At 38.5% G+C, this 14,103-nt stretch overlaps 2 protein-coding genes across 2 annotated transcripts in view; one reads left to right on the top strand and one right to left on the bottom strand.

Annotated features, from left to right (window-relative positions):
* The window catches only part of LOC307155254 (uncharacterized protein), a gene marked incomplete at its 3' end in the record, with an annotated part of 138,139 nt that extends 127,300 nt beyond the window's left edge, over positions 1–10,839 (bottom strand). The window contains exon 1 of the mRNA XM_079865817.1: positions 10,817–10,839. The remainder of the gene's footprint in view (positions 1–10,816) is intronic.
* The window catches only part of LOC307155441 (uncharacterized protein), a 39,147-nt gene that overhangs the window by 9,871 nt on the left and 15,173 nt on the right, over positions 1–14,103 (top strand). The window lies entirely within an intron of this gene.

Below are 14,103 nucleotides of genomic sequence, written 5' to 3' on the forward strand. Positions count from 1 at the left end.
TGAGAGATGATCTTATGGAAAGTACCCCATGCCAATCTCTAGGTATGGTGAAGGCTATGTGATGATGTGGGGCTATTTTAATTCCAAAGGCCAAGGTAACTTTTTCAGGATGCATAGTATCCTAAAAAAATAATTTAAAAAAATACTTAAAAATAAAAATCTGCCTGCCTCTATGGGAATTTAACATAGGGGTGTCCAAACTTATGCACCCTGTATTTTAAGGAAGAACATTTATTTATTTACGATACATTATTCATTCACAAAGAAAATTGGTGTCCTTAAAGGTTGGATTTTTCCTAATTTTTTTAAATTAAGGCATTAAGTTCAATTTCCAAAAGATGATTTTTTATTCCTCTTTTTAGTCAACTTTAGCATGGCTGTCTAAACTTATGCATAGCACTGTATATATATATATTTTTTTTTTTTTTTTTTTTTTTTTTTCTTGTGATGCCAAAGCTGAAATTCCAGCAGCCATTACTTCAGTGGGATAGTTCACCCAAAAATGAAAATTCTGTCATCATTTACTCACCCTCATTTTGTTCCAAACCTGTATGAATTTGCTGAACACAAAGTAAGATATTTTGAAGAATATAGGTAACCAAACAGGCCCAGGGTCCTGTTGACTTCCATAGTATGGAGTAGAGCCCGACCGATTTATCGGTCTGCCGATTTTATCGGCCGATATCGGCCGCAAATATTTTACGGGCTTTTTTTACTCCCTAATATCGGGATCACCATCGGCCCCCAAAAATCCATATCGGTCGGGCTCTAGTATGGAGGAAAAGAAAATACTATGTCAATCCCTAAAAACTGTTTGGTTACCGAAATTCTTTCAAATATATTTGTTTGTGTTCAGAAAGAAGAAATAAATTCATACAGGTTTGGAACATCTTGAGGGTGAGTAAATGACAGAATTTTCATTTTTGGATTAACTATCCCATTAAGTGTCACATTCACAGTGTCACATCAGTGTCTGATATGCTGATTTGATGCTCAAGAAGCATTTCTTATTTTTATTAACGTGGAACACAGTTCAACTGTGACATTTTTTTTTCCAGATTTTTTTTGATTAATAGAAAGTTCAAAATTACTGTATTTAACTGAAATAGAAATATTTTGTGACTTACTATCACATTTAATCAATTTATCTTATCTTTGCTGAAAAATGTATTACCATTAAAAAAAAAAAAAAAGATTACTGACCCCAGACTTTTTAACTATATATTGCCATGATTTTTCTTCTTTTCAACAACTTGTTGGATTGTTATGTTTAGCCCAAATGTTTCACCAAGCACAACATGTTCGTGGATCAACATTCCAATCAACCAATCAGATTTGAGAGGCAAGTTTACAGTTTATGTCAAGTTTAGGCTTTCAGTCAGGGTTAGGTGCTTCTACATCAGTGTTGTTCACATATAATTTCCCTCTGATTTTAGGGACAATTTATGGGCAAGGTTAGGTTTAAGGGTAAGGATAGGGTTAAGTTTTCAAAGTTTTCGGACAGGAATGTTGATCTAGGGACATATGTCTTGCTTGGAAAAATCAAGGTGACCATAATTTGTGACTGTGCTCAAAATAGACAGCACTAATTGGTGGGTCCATGAGGTGGCAGCACTCTTAGAACGTCTTAGAGAAGAAGTTGGAAAATGCTAATAAAATCAACAAAAGACAAAAGGTCCAAACCACTCAAATGGATATTCAAGCATATCAGAAGGCATTTGTCCTGCTTGAGTTTGAAAAACATTTTGAACGTGTTCGTGTCCATACGAAACAAGTCCATGCTCAATGGAGTATATTCAGAAAGTCTAGAATGCTCAACTGAAAAATGAAGCACACACTCCAGGTTAAAATAGATAAAAAATGAAAATGCAGTCATCATTTACTTACACAAGTCATTCCAAAATGATGGCAGACTTTTTGAGTGAACTATCCCATAAACACAAATGAAGTGTAACCCAAACAAATCTATTCATCAAATAATGGCTTTTTCTTATATCTGCAGTTTTGATTGCGAGATGGAAGTTAACACCACAAAGTGTTGGTGGCCTAAAAAGGAGGGTGCTACAAGTTAGTATAAAGTAAACATGGTTCCGATTGGAGACAAGGAGGGGTCTACGGGTTAGACGAGGTTAGGTTTGAGCTTATTGGGTGTCAGTCAAATCTCCTCTTGTGCATCTGCCACAAATAAAAATAAGAAAGTGCAGCCCAGAGGATACACACTCATCAACAAGTGGTTTCAATCACCGCTAGCCTGTGATGCTTGAGGAATGGCGGGGGGTTGGAACGGGATGTGTCGGGGTGATGAAAAGTGAGCCTGAGTTTGGCTCTGTTTGAAACAAAGGAAGATTTATCAGCAGATTTGACAAGGTTCACATACAGTGTCAGTAACGGCCTTAGAGGATGACCATCACCCTAACCGGAGAGGTGAGTTTGGAGCTGGAAGTTTAAACCCGTGTTATTGTTAGCAAGAGTCATGGGATGAGAACATAAGCACCAAAACTGTCCAAACTATCAACAAAATTCTAGTCTTCTGCAACTTTAGTTATATTGATTGAATGAGTGACTGTTTATATATAATATATACCTATACTGGTACTGTGTTTCTGTTCACTTGTCTGTCTGCATTCATCTCATCTGTTCCCCAAACTTCTTCAGGATCTTTTCCACCTGAGTAACTCCAGCAGATGAACGCAGAGCTGCCTTATTAACTGAATTCGAATGAGCTCAGAATGCACTGCATCTGCAAAAATTAATTATGCACTTTATGATTTTAATAATATGTAATGAAAAGAACAGAAGGAAGGATGAGAAGAGGGGAAAAAAACAGGTTCTGTCTTTTATCATGAAACCCTTTCCAAATTTAGAAGTGCTGTGTGGAGAAGCTTCCCTTTCGCTTTGAGGTAAGGAGGTTTTTTGACTTAAGGAAAGAAAGGGGAAGGACAAGAGGAAAGGAATTAAAAAGGGATGAGCGAGCCCCCAACCACCGGCTCGTTTTGGTAATTAGCTATAGCCACCTCAGCGTTTTTTAATGAAACATTTCTGAAGTACGCAATAGGAAGTTCCTCATCTCACAAACTCTCTTTCTATTGTGGTTCGGGACAACACAACAACTGTCCCATCCGAGCATGCACAGCATATGCGTGAAGAAGAAAAAGTATGTGTGTGTGTGTGTGCTTATGCGCATTAACTTGAGAGTGTGTCTTCCTTCTTAAACAGCCCGCTAATCACACAAATTATTGCATCTAATTACCGCACAGGCTCTAATTAATTCCTCCAGTATCACATCATTTAGTACGCATTCACACCACAGCACCTGTTTTCGGCAAATCCACACCGTTAATTTGCTTATAAAACAAACAGCATTAGCATAAAATGTTTAATAATGTGTTTAACCATTTGGCTGTCCCGTGTCTCGGCAACACAGAGAGGTCAGCCGATAGCAAGGCCGCCCGAATCACCCGCACCATTGTTCTGGCTCCAACCCCATCGCACTCCAGTTCATATTAATAAAACGAGATCACTCACCACTAATTAATACAAGCATGCACTGCTAATTACTGCTCTGTACAACAAGCCGGTTGATGAAACCCCTTTAGAAAGAAGGAGAGGAGAAAAGAGGACGAAAGAGACAGGAAGGCAAGCACACCGTAAGTAGATTGTAGGAAAGGAAAGAGCAAAATGGGTCACAGACAGGGAGAGAAGGATCAAGATGATAAATGGATAATCATGATGGACTGATAAAATGTGCTAGTGATGTAATGCAGTGGTGACACTTTGATTCTTTGAATTGACTCTCAAACCTGATCTGGGAATATAGATGTTTAATATACCTGGTCCTGATAAACCCTATGTTATGGGGACAAAATTTCCCACAAAGATGGCAGTTTTCAAAGTCCTTGTCTTTTTCTCTTTTTTTTTTTTTTTTGGTTCCCATTCCGGCTTTTTTATTATTATTATTTTTGGTAAAAATTCATAACGTTTTCTGTCATGGGTAGGGTTAGATTGTGTGTGTGTTGGTTTACTGGCAATGAAATATTGTAATATTTTGTCAAAAAATTAAAAACATGTCCAAACAATCTAAACCTATGAAGATTGTTGATTGATGGCCATGGTTCATTACTAATCGCTAGTAATTCAGATGTGTTTATTGTATGAAATTCAAACATCTGCACATAATATTTCAATTAGCAAAACCATGGATGTTTTTTTGGGGGTTTTTTTTCACACCACATAGTTTATACCTGTGTGGTTTAAGCATGTGGAAAAGACAGTCTTTATTATGAGCTATTAAAAAATAGTTGTAGGTGGTAAAGTGGCACTAAAAGTATTTTAACATTTACATTAACAGTTAAAACTTAGGAAAAATATTACATGTATTAGATAAGATATCATGGCAGCAAACAACTGCTGCTAGAGCTTTTATCCAAACTAACTTGACTTTTATATTTTTACTTTTTATTTTTTAAATATTTCATATATTAATATTTTAAATTCATTGTGTGTGTGTGTGTGTGTGTGTATAATTCTTTACAAACTTAATTTTGTCAAATGTTTTGAAGTGTCTGTGCTCTATTTCTTCAAACAAAGAATTTAAAATATAAATATATGATTTGAAAAACTTTTGTGGCTGATGTATGCTTAGACATAATGGACAGTGCACTTAAAAGCATGTTTGTGCACATGTGTATTGTGAAGTTGTTCTGAGCTGAGAGCTCTTGAATGACTGTAAATATCCATTACACTAATGCTTGTTTCTTTGTACACTCTTCCCCCTACTGGTGTGAAGATATAATTATGGTGCTGTCATCAGTTTACATGATACCGCTCAGCTCACACCACTCGGCTTTGTATTAAAATCTGATGAAACCTTAATCAAATCTGACGGGTTTCCATTCCAACCCAAAAATTTGTAAAGCAAGAATAAAAAGAATAGGCTATAATGAAAAAAATGATATGATATTCAGTGAAATTGCAAACACACACTGCTGTGCTCCAGTGTGAACTGAATCACAGAAATGCCATTGTATCTGATGCCTTTCAAACAAACAAACAAAGATGTATATAAATACATAATGCCTTATTTCTAATACATAGTTTGTCATATAAGGGCCACCATTGAACAAACTAATGCTGTCTAGGTGCCAGAGCAAACTAAGAGAAAGGTTAGAGAGACACTAGCGTGCTCATACACAAACACTCAAATATACAAGCCACAAATCAAACAGGCCTACATAAACAGTACTGGGACACTTACGACACAGAACAGACAGATTTCTATCTGAACATATGTCTGAGCTCCTCATATTTTAGCCAAACGTAGATAAAGAAAAACAGATTGATGTGTCACCATCACAAATACTCTTTGTTACAAAGGACCGTAGAACGATAAAGAGGCCTGGCAAGGATCGGGGCTAGGTGCAGAATTTTTGACATTCGTCATAAAGAATTAATTATCTTAAATTATTCATGAGGCCTTCCAAAAGTTGAACATTAATTTTTGATTCTATCCTGGCCCATTATTTGTGTGGCATCAAATGAAATTGTTATTGTGCATCGGACAGTAATATGTGAGTTTGTGCGCATGTGACAGAGAGAAACAATCCATTGTTCCTGGCCGACGCTCTCTAATGTATGAGATAGATCGGGGTGCGTTTACACAACAAGCTACATTAGAAGAGAACACGGATCCGCCTTATCAATTCAACTGGCCTTTTATGCTCAGTATCGCTTGCGCAAGCAAGGTATAACATTGAAGATACACATTATTAAAAAAGCTGCCCCCTTTTTGTCCTGTTAGAAACACACACGTACATACACGCACACACACTTCAACCCTACCCAGGGCTAAATAATTACCCCACTTCTCAGGGTGATTGCTCATTCTGGCTTTAAAGTACATGCTATAGGCTCTCTCTCATTAGAAGCCTCCAGTCCACCAGCGCGCAGGCCCATGTGAGAAATTATCAATTAAAAGCCTTGCATCATTTGCATAGGAGGAAGAGGAGATTTATGGGAGCGCGAGGCGCACGCAGGGGCCGCGTCTCCCCGCGCAATCCGGTGCCGCTCAGATTGTTTGTGACCAATCTTAAATTCTGGAGCTCTACCCAAGATGAACGGCCGTGTTACTGTTAACGTCAAGGAGTCGGAGGCCCGCGCTGAGATTTATTAGGAATATTATCACAAACATGTCTCAAGTTTTCCCTTTTAATATGTGCCAAGCTCCTCCGAGGAATGTTTCCAACGCTGCAATTACACTCCTCAGCAGCCACATTCCCATGCCTGGCATATAATATATTAATAAACATCCACCCTGCTTTTTTAATATATGTACGAGTGCAAGCGTACGTGCGTTTGAAGGGGTTAGAGAATAAGCACCAGAGGATGTACTTATAAATCATCTTTGTGTTTATTGTTGTTCTCTTTTCTCCTTTATTTTTTGTTTCGTTTCCCCTCATCCTTCCTGTTAGGATGAAAAAGGCTGAGTGATCACAGATGCCTCCTGACAGAGTGGGGGGAAAAAAGTTGCATAAGTAATATGTTTGATTTGGAGAAACAACATTTGCATCATTAAAATTGTTCCCCTTAAGCCATGGCATTGGCCTTTTCTAATGGAGTGTTGCCCTGCTAAATTGCATCGACCTCTGAGTGTTCGTGAGCGAGAGCACCTTGCTTTCTGTTGTTGTGTGTTTAGTCATCTTAAATTAGAAAGCAAAAGTTGACGGAGGCAGGGAATTACTGCGACCTCCTCTAGTATTCGTACATGGTCTTCATCCCTCTGGGTTCTTGTGGGACTTCAGGATATGCCTGGCCTTCATCTCCTCTCAGTCAAAGTCAAGAGTCCTGTACTTCAGCGACAGTAAAACACATTGTGAATGTCTTTGATATTTGTACCATAATTATATTATTCGTCAGTCAAATCAATATGTGAAGTCCTGTAATGTACCGCTGTCATTTGTGTTATATTACAAAATGCTAGCGGCATATCAGTTACTGTTGTTGTTTTTTTTGTTGTTTTTTTCAACTTCTAAAATAATATAATCTATAAAAATGTTCAGTTAAGAATTTTGGATTTATTATAAAACACTGAAATAATTAATTGAGGTAACACTTTAGTTTACAGTGTCCTTGTTACACATTACATGTAGTTACTGTAGTAATAACTATAAATTATGCATAATTACATGCACCTATCCCTATAGAAAGTACATGTAGTTAATTATTATTACACAGCATTTAAATGCATAATTACACTGTAATACGGACACCTTAAAATAAAGGGTTACACTATTTTAAGGTGTCATTGTTACAGTGTAATTATACATTTAGGTACTGAGTAATATTAATTAACTACATGTATTTAATATAGGGTTAGGGTAGGATTAGGATTTGGTTGAGGGTTAGTTGCATGTAATTATGCACAATTTAATGTTATTACTATGGTAAGTACATGTAACATATGTAGCAAGGACACTAAAATAAAGTGTTACCAAATATAGTGTAAAAAAAAAAAAAAAAAAAAAAAAGATTTACAGATTGAGAAAATATCTTTATTTCAAAAATAGACAATCACATAATTCAGAAAAAAAATCTATACTGTAAAAAATAGTGCTACCCTATTTTGCAGTGTCCTTGTTACAGATGTTACATGTACTTACTATAGTGACAACAGTAAAATATGCATAATTACAAGCAACTAACTCTAACCTGAACTCTATAGGGAGTACCTGTTGTTAATTTATATTAGCTTACTAATTGATTTGTGCAATTACACTGTAACAACGTCACGTTAAAATAAAGTGTACATTTTAATAACGTTGCAAGAAAAGCAACAACACTCATATTTAAGGAAATCCAACATTCATTCTGTCAGTAACCTTACTGCTCACAATCACAGTTGTTTTCAAAGCTGTTATGTAAAAAAAAAAAACAATTATCGCAAATGACATACAGTATGCACACAAAACGCTGTTGCTGCCTTAGTTATGCTGACAGAAAAATGTTCTTATCACACGATGACTGGAGTCACACATCTATCACGTATATCAGTAGTTTTGTTGTTGATGATTCCGATCCCCTGAGACAACACTAACTGAGCGCTATGAAAAACCTCAGACTGCTAACAGAGCTGGCATACATTAATAATGAGAGACTTTATCATAAACAAGACTTGAAAACAGCGGGAGCAGATTGCGTGATAGAACACTGTCCATGTTTGTTTGTCTAGCGCGAACGGTCTATGAATGATCCACATCTACGAACGACATCCGTGAGCCAGAACGGTGTTTTTAGCCCGAGCCGGGCTGCTCGAGGCAGTCTAGATATGAAGAGCAGGCTGAATATGGATCGGCCTCCCAGAGGCTAAGTGGGATGGCTTGTTTAATATCCCCCAATTAGAGTACAATTTGAGAGATCAGCCGCTGACTAGCCCAGGCCGTCCTCACCTCTACAGAGGGGCTGTCACCTACTGTCACATACAGATACTGCAAATGTATGCGCTCAATTACGGAGCTCAGGCAGCCAGCCACAGGGCCGGGCTAAATATAAAATGGCAGCTCTGCGGCCCCCCGGAAAAGGGTTGAGGTGGGAAATAGCGTACGAGGGTATGGTAATACCCAGAGTAGCGTCTCAGAGGGGAACATGTGATCTCTGCCTTTAGATTTATATAGGTTTACAAGACTTAAATAAAGAGTTCTCTCCAGGGGAACGGCGAGGAAGAGGAAAGAGAGGATTTGAGTCTCGGCTGCTCTCCCTCTCTCCCGTGGAACATGTGGTGATAGGGCCCCGCTGTGACCTGTAGTGGTGTAACAGGGGGATCTGGTGCCTGCGTTCACAGCTCAGCCAAAGGCAAGCAGGTCTAATTGCTCTCAGAGGGGGTGAGGGTGAGAAAGAGTCTGCACAAGCAAGCCGCAGAAGTGCCGGCCCTCCGTACGCCATCAAAATCCAGACACGAGCGAGGAGAGAGTAAAGGAGAACGACACAAACCTCTTCTCTTCCATCCTTCGAGAAAAGCTAAAGGAAAGAGGAAAGCAGAACGAGATGGAAGGAGAGGGAAAGAGATAGATTGTGAGAAAGGGCTCCTTTATTAAAGCTAGTGCTAATTGAGATAGGAGCCAAATAATGGAGGATGACACTTTAATGAAGACATGCTATGTGCCGCTACTTCCTCTCACTCCCTCGCTTCCTGCCAAAGAAGAAAAGAGAGAGAGCGTGCGAAAGAGTGGGAGAGGAAACAAGCGCGCACATTTCTGCTGGTATATTACAAGAAAGAAAGACATAATGTGGAGGTATCCTCGCTGAGCAGTAATGCGTTTTTGGAGCCGTGTCAAAAACACTGAGGGTAGATGTTATTGTTCCCCTGTGTTAAAACCCAATTACGCAAACCGGAGTGTGATTGCATTCACCAGCGCCGCATCTACCTACAGCTCCACTCGCTGTGTAAAAAAAATAACAAAAAATTAGATGGTGTTCACGGAACTTTCGAAAAAATGAAGGAAACTGTTTGCATGGGCCTTATTTGAGTTGGATTCATCGGATTTATGATTTCACGTAAATGGTTTGATCTTAAACGGAGAAGGTGTCATCACTGCATCAATCAACTATTTAGAATAAGTACATTTAAAAACTTATGCCTGTTTAAATTTATAAATCTCCCTTAATTTAAGTTTTAAGTTGTTCAATATTACGCATTCAGTTTCAGGCTTTCTATAAAACTTTACATATAGAGTACTTTTGTCGAAAACTAATGAAATATAAAATCAAATAAAAACGCCTATCACTACACACAGACCTCAACTGATCATTTTAACTGATTATTTTCTGACACAACAGGACAACAGATTACTAAAAAAAATATAGGTAGCCATAGCTATTCATGCCCTAATGTATGCTGGGAGGAAGTGGGAATGCAGCTGAACTACAAACCATTTTTTAAAGTATAAGCCCATTTTAAAAAAATACACCTACTATGCTTTTTGATTCAACTATATTCTAATAAAAAACAGCATACTTGTGTTCTAGAAATTCTAGCTCTAGACGTTGTTAGAAATTATGAATAAATTGTATAAGTGGGTAAAACAAATAGACATGGCATGTTTTGCATTATAAATTGGTTTTAGGTTAAAAAAAGTTTAAAAGACTAACATTCAATATAGTCTCAGATAATAGGTCATGAAAAATGCATGTATAATAATTATAATAAAAAAAAATGCTGTTTAGTTCTGGATTGAGTTTCACATCACATCACAGCACATTTTCATCAGAGCCATTTTATAACTTCAAATCTACCAACATTTGACCTTCAAGTCCCTTGATGTAGGCTAATTATCAAAATCAATTCAAAACACTAAATGGAATCAACCATTAAAGAGTGTCACATCTCAGGATAGTAAACATACTCGTAATGATGACTTTTTCTTCAAATAGTATCACAGGTAAAAACATGACTTTTTTAGGGGCCAACAACTTTCTTTCCCTATAGAATCTTCAGTTTCTTGTGTGCTGTAACACTGAGTAATCCTTTAACACAAAACTCCATGTCTACTTACAGTCAAATCTTTTTTTCATGAAGGGCCAGTAAAAACATGATGCAAGATTAACCGCCCAAGTGCAAACTGGAAAATGTCACAATTTCTTTCATGATGTTACTGATTAATCACATCATTGTTGAAAACATGTTGAAAACATTCACACACCAAATATCACATTTACATGTAGGCTATAACACACACTTAGGGACGAAGACCCACTGACTTTTCTTGTAAGTTCATTCAAAAGGTTCAAATTTAAAAGTGTCAAAGTATGAATAAATAAAACTCACTGATGGTTGTTGTTGTTGTTGTTGTTGTTGTTTTTCCACACCAGTTGGTCAATTTCGGCATTGCAAGAATTTCAGGTCTTGCTAAATCTGCAAATCAAATGAGAGGAAACACTCTGTTATGATGACATAATGAAATTAAGTAATATTAAAATTTATTTTTTCTTTTGATGAAAATGAAACTAAACATTTGGTTCTATTAATCTGCTGCATCACATGGCAGCAAATGATTACAAAAAAAGTTGAAACTTGCAGTTTTGTTTTATTTCCAGCTTATTATATTTTTGATATTTAGCCCTTCAGCACTCAGCTTCTCCACTGGTGAGTGCACAGAAGGGTTTGAGACTCATGACAAAAGCCATTACTGATCTCACTCTGTCTCTCTCTCTCTCTCACAGAGATGAATGGCCTTTTACATCCTCTCACACCTACCATTGCGACAACTGTGCTTATCAAGCTAAAAACAACCTGAGTGTATGAGTTTCAATGTGAGGCCACTTCTGAGGGTTTCTAACCCAGGGTCGCTCAGTCATGGATAGGTGCTGAGAGAGCACTTCAACCTGTATAATGAGCCGTTCAAAAAAAAACTTCATTATATAACATTCAAATGAGACAACACAGTCAGTTGGTTCATTTGACCCTAATAAACCTGCACTTTCAGTTTGTTGTTGCTAGTTTTTCCCCCGACCAATCTCTGTTCTTTCTTTAAAATAATCATTTTAAAAACGGTAATAGGGTCTCATTTGTTAACATTAGTTAAAGGGCACATAACACACACAGTTTCTGCCAATCTCATGTTAATCTTGAGTACCTATAGAGTAGTAGCCTGGATGCCAGCCGAAGTTAGCCCCACCCACAACATTTGAGGTTGGAAAGTTCGGTCTGGACTTGATCCGTTGTGGAGCAACTTTCGGACCAATCAAATTGTCAGGGCGGGCTTTATACGATGATGGACAGATGATCAACAGTAAGGTAATCTAATCATCCATGTCACCAAAGAGCGCTTGGGTTGAATTAGTTTACAACAAAGATGACTGCCGCTGGAGAATTGAGATGTGTAGATTCCGCCATCGCGTCTGTTAAAGAAGATATCGACAGCGCATTCATTTTAAAAGAGGAACAGAGAACCGTGATCAAGGCATTTGTCGATCGGAAAGAAGAATGAAGAACATGCATCACTTACTCCGTTGCTCTGATTGGTTGTAGGTCTATCCAATTGAGTGCAGCGGCATTTTCTTTCCTGGTTCAGTTGAAAAACGCCTCATACAGCCCAAAGGAGCAGCATCAGACCATAGACTGTAAAAAAATATGGACGTAGTGTCCGTGACGTCACCCGTAGGTTTCTGAAGAACGTTTTTGAAGCCTAAAGTGGGCGTAGTCGACCGTCGCCATCTTGGCAGTGCGTCACTCCCGGATAAACGAAAATGGGCGAAAAACCCTAACGTTACGGCTAACAGACAGCAGACAAACGGCTAATGATGACTAATGACCACAGCAGCGGGAATCCACCTGTCACTCAAAAGTGGACACACCCTTAATTATGTAGAAATTTAAGGCTTAATATAATTTAAATGGATGAGTTATAAAAAAATTCACCCCCCTCACAGTTGTCATGAAGGGCAAAATTAGCTGTATAGACCAAAGCCACTTTTTGCTCCAGGCTGTAAACATGTTTTTTTTTTCTGCTGTAAAGTTGGGCATTTCAACATGGGGGAGATGCAGATTTGACTCACTTTTGCATCCAGCCTCAAGCGGCCAGTTGATGAATTCCCATTTAATTCACTTCCGTGTTGGTTTCAAGAGAGAGAAAGGAAAGTTGCCGCTTGGTTTCAAGAGAGAGACAGGGAGGTTACCGCTTGCATCAGATATTCTGACTAGAATCTAGACTAAGTATGACAGGCTAATAGAGTAGTATTGCACCCTGCAGAGCCGTCGCATAGACTGTGCGAACTGTGCAACCGCACAGGGCCTTGCGCCAATAGGGGGCCTCGCAATCCTGTTGTTTTTTTTTTGTTGTTGTTTTTTTCACCACTTTTTAAAACATCTCGCGGCACGAATGTAACAATTCTACAAATAAATAAAACATATCCAGTTAACTGGCAGATCATTCATTTCGTTCGTTTTTTTTTAATAAGAGAAGATCTAGCGCTGAAATGTGTTTTGTAAATCAAGTGATCAAAGTGCTCGTTGCCGCTGCGATCAGTGGCGCGGATACAGTGTTTTCTCGTGTGGCTTGCGCACACGCCGCACGGTCTTCATTTGGACGCGCGCTTCAATCCGTTGTGGATACTCTAACATAATGCACACAAATGTGTCCCTGCTTGATATACAACCACTGATTAACATAATCGGTTTTGATGAGAAAAAAACTAACGTTATACGAGAAAAATAAAACCAAACGAGAGCAGATTCGAACCTACAAGTTCTGACACGCTAGGCGAAAGTTCTACCACTGGACCATTAAGATACACGTTGTTTACGGAGGCGGATTCTCGGGCTGACTTGATGTAAAGCCATTCGTGGTGGCACAGGTGATTTTTTTTCCCCTCTGAAATAAATAGCAAAAAGTCATAGCTGAGACTATGTGCATGATTATGCTGTATTATTCTACTTGATAAAAAACGTATTGCAGCAAGATTATGCGTGCAAAAGAATTAGAACAGCTACGTCCGTGTGACTGTAATTCATGCACAATGTACACATAAAAAAGCAGGGCCTCGCACCCCACCAGCGACGGCACTGGCACCCTGCATATCTCCGAAGAGTCTTTAGTTTTATCAGATTTATAAAAGACAGATAGGCTACCTGTACCTGTACCTGTACACCCCCCCACCCCCCCCGAAAAAAACTGCCGTGGGCGGAGCTAATGAGTCACGCACAATACATCATGGCATTATCCATGGATAACTTTTGATTCACTATACCTTACCTTCATGTTGTTTACATTCACTTATGCGCCGATTGCCAACAAAACATTTGATATTACCGCCTGCAATTCCGACTCATGATCTGGATTTTTTTTCGCTGGGACTGCTCTATCTTTCAGTTTCAAACGATCTGCAAATCCAGCGTCGAACTGGGGCCTTGTTCGTCACCGAAATGGCGGGAAGAAACAAACACACTTGCACAACTCCATTTAATGCCACGGAAAAACATACTGCATCCACTGTTCCCCTAACGCTGGGTTCTTTGGGAAGCTGAACGTGGTTATCTTTCCCTCACAACAAAAAACACACTTTTTTGGTGATATTGTTGATTTCGTGGTCTCTAAACAAAATAGGACAGCGCTG

This window comes from Squalius cephalus, assembly GCF_949319135.1.
Source record: "Squalius cephalus genome assembly, chromosome: 3".
Taxonomy (NCBI): Eukaryota; Metazoa; Chordata; class Actinopteri; order Cypriniformes; family Leuciscidae; genus Squalius; species Squalius cephalus.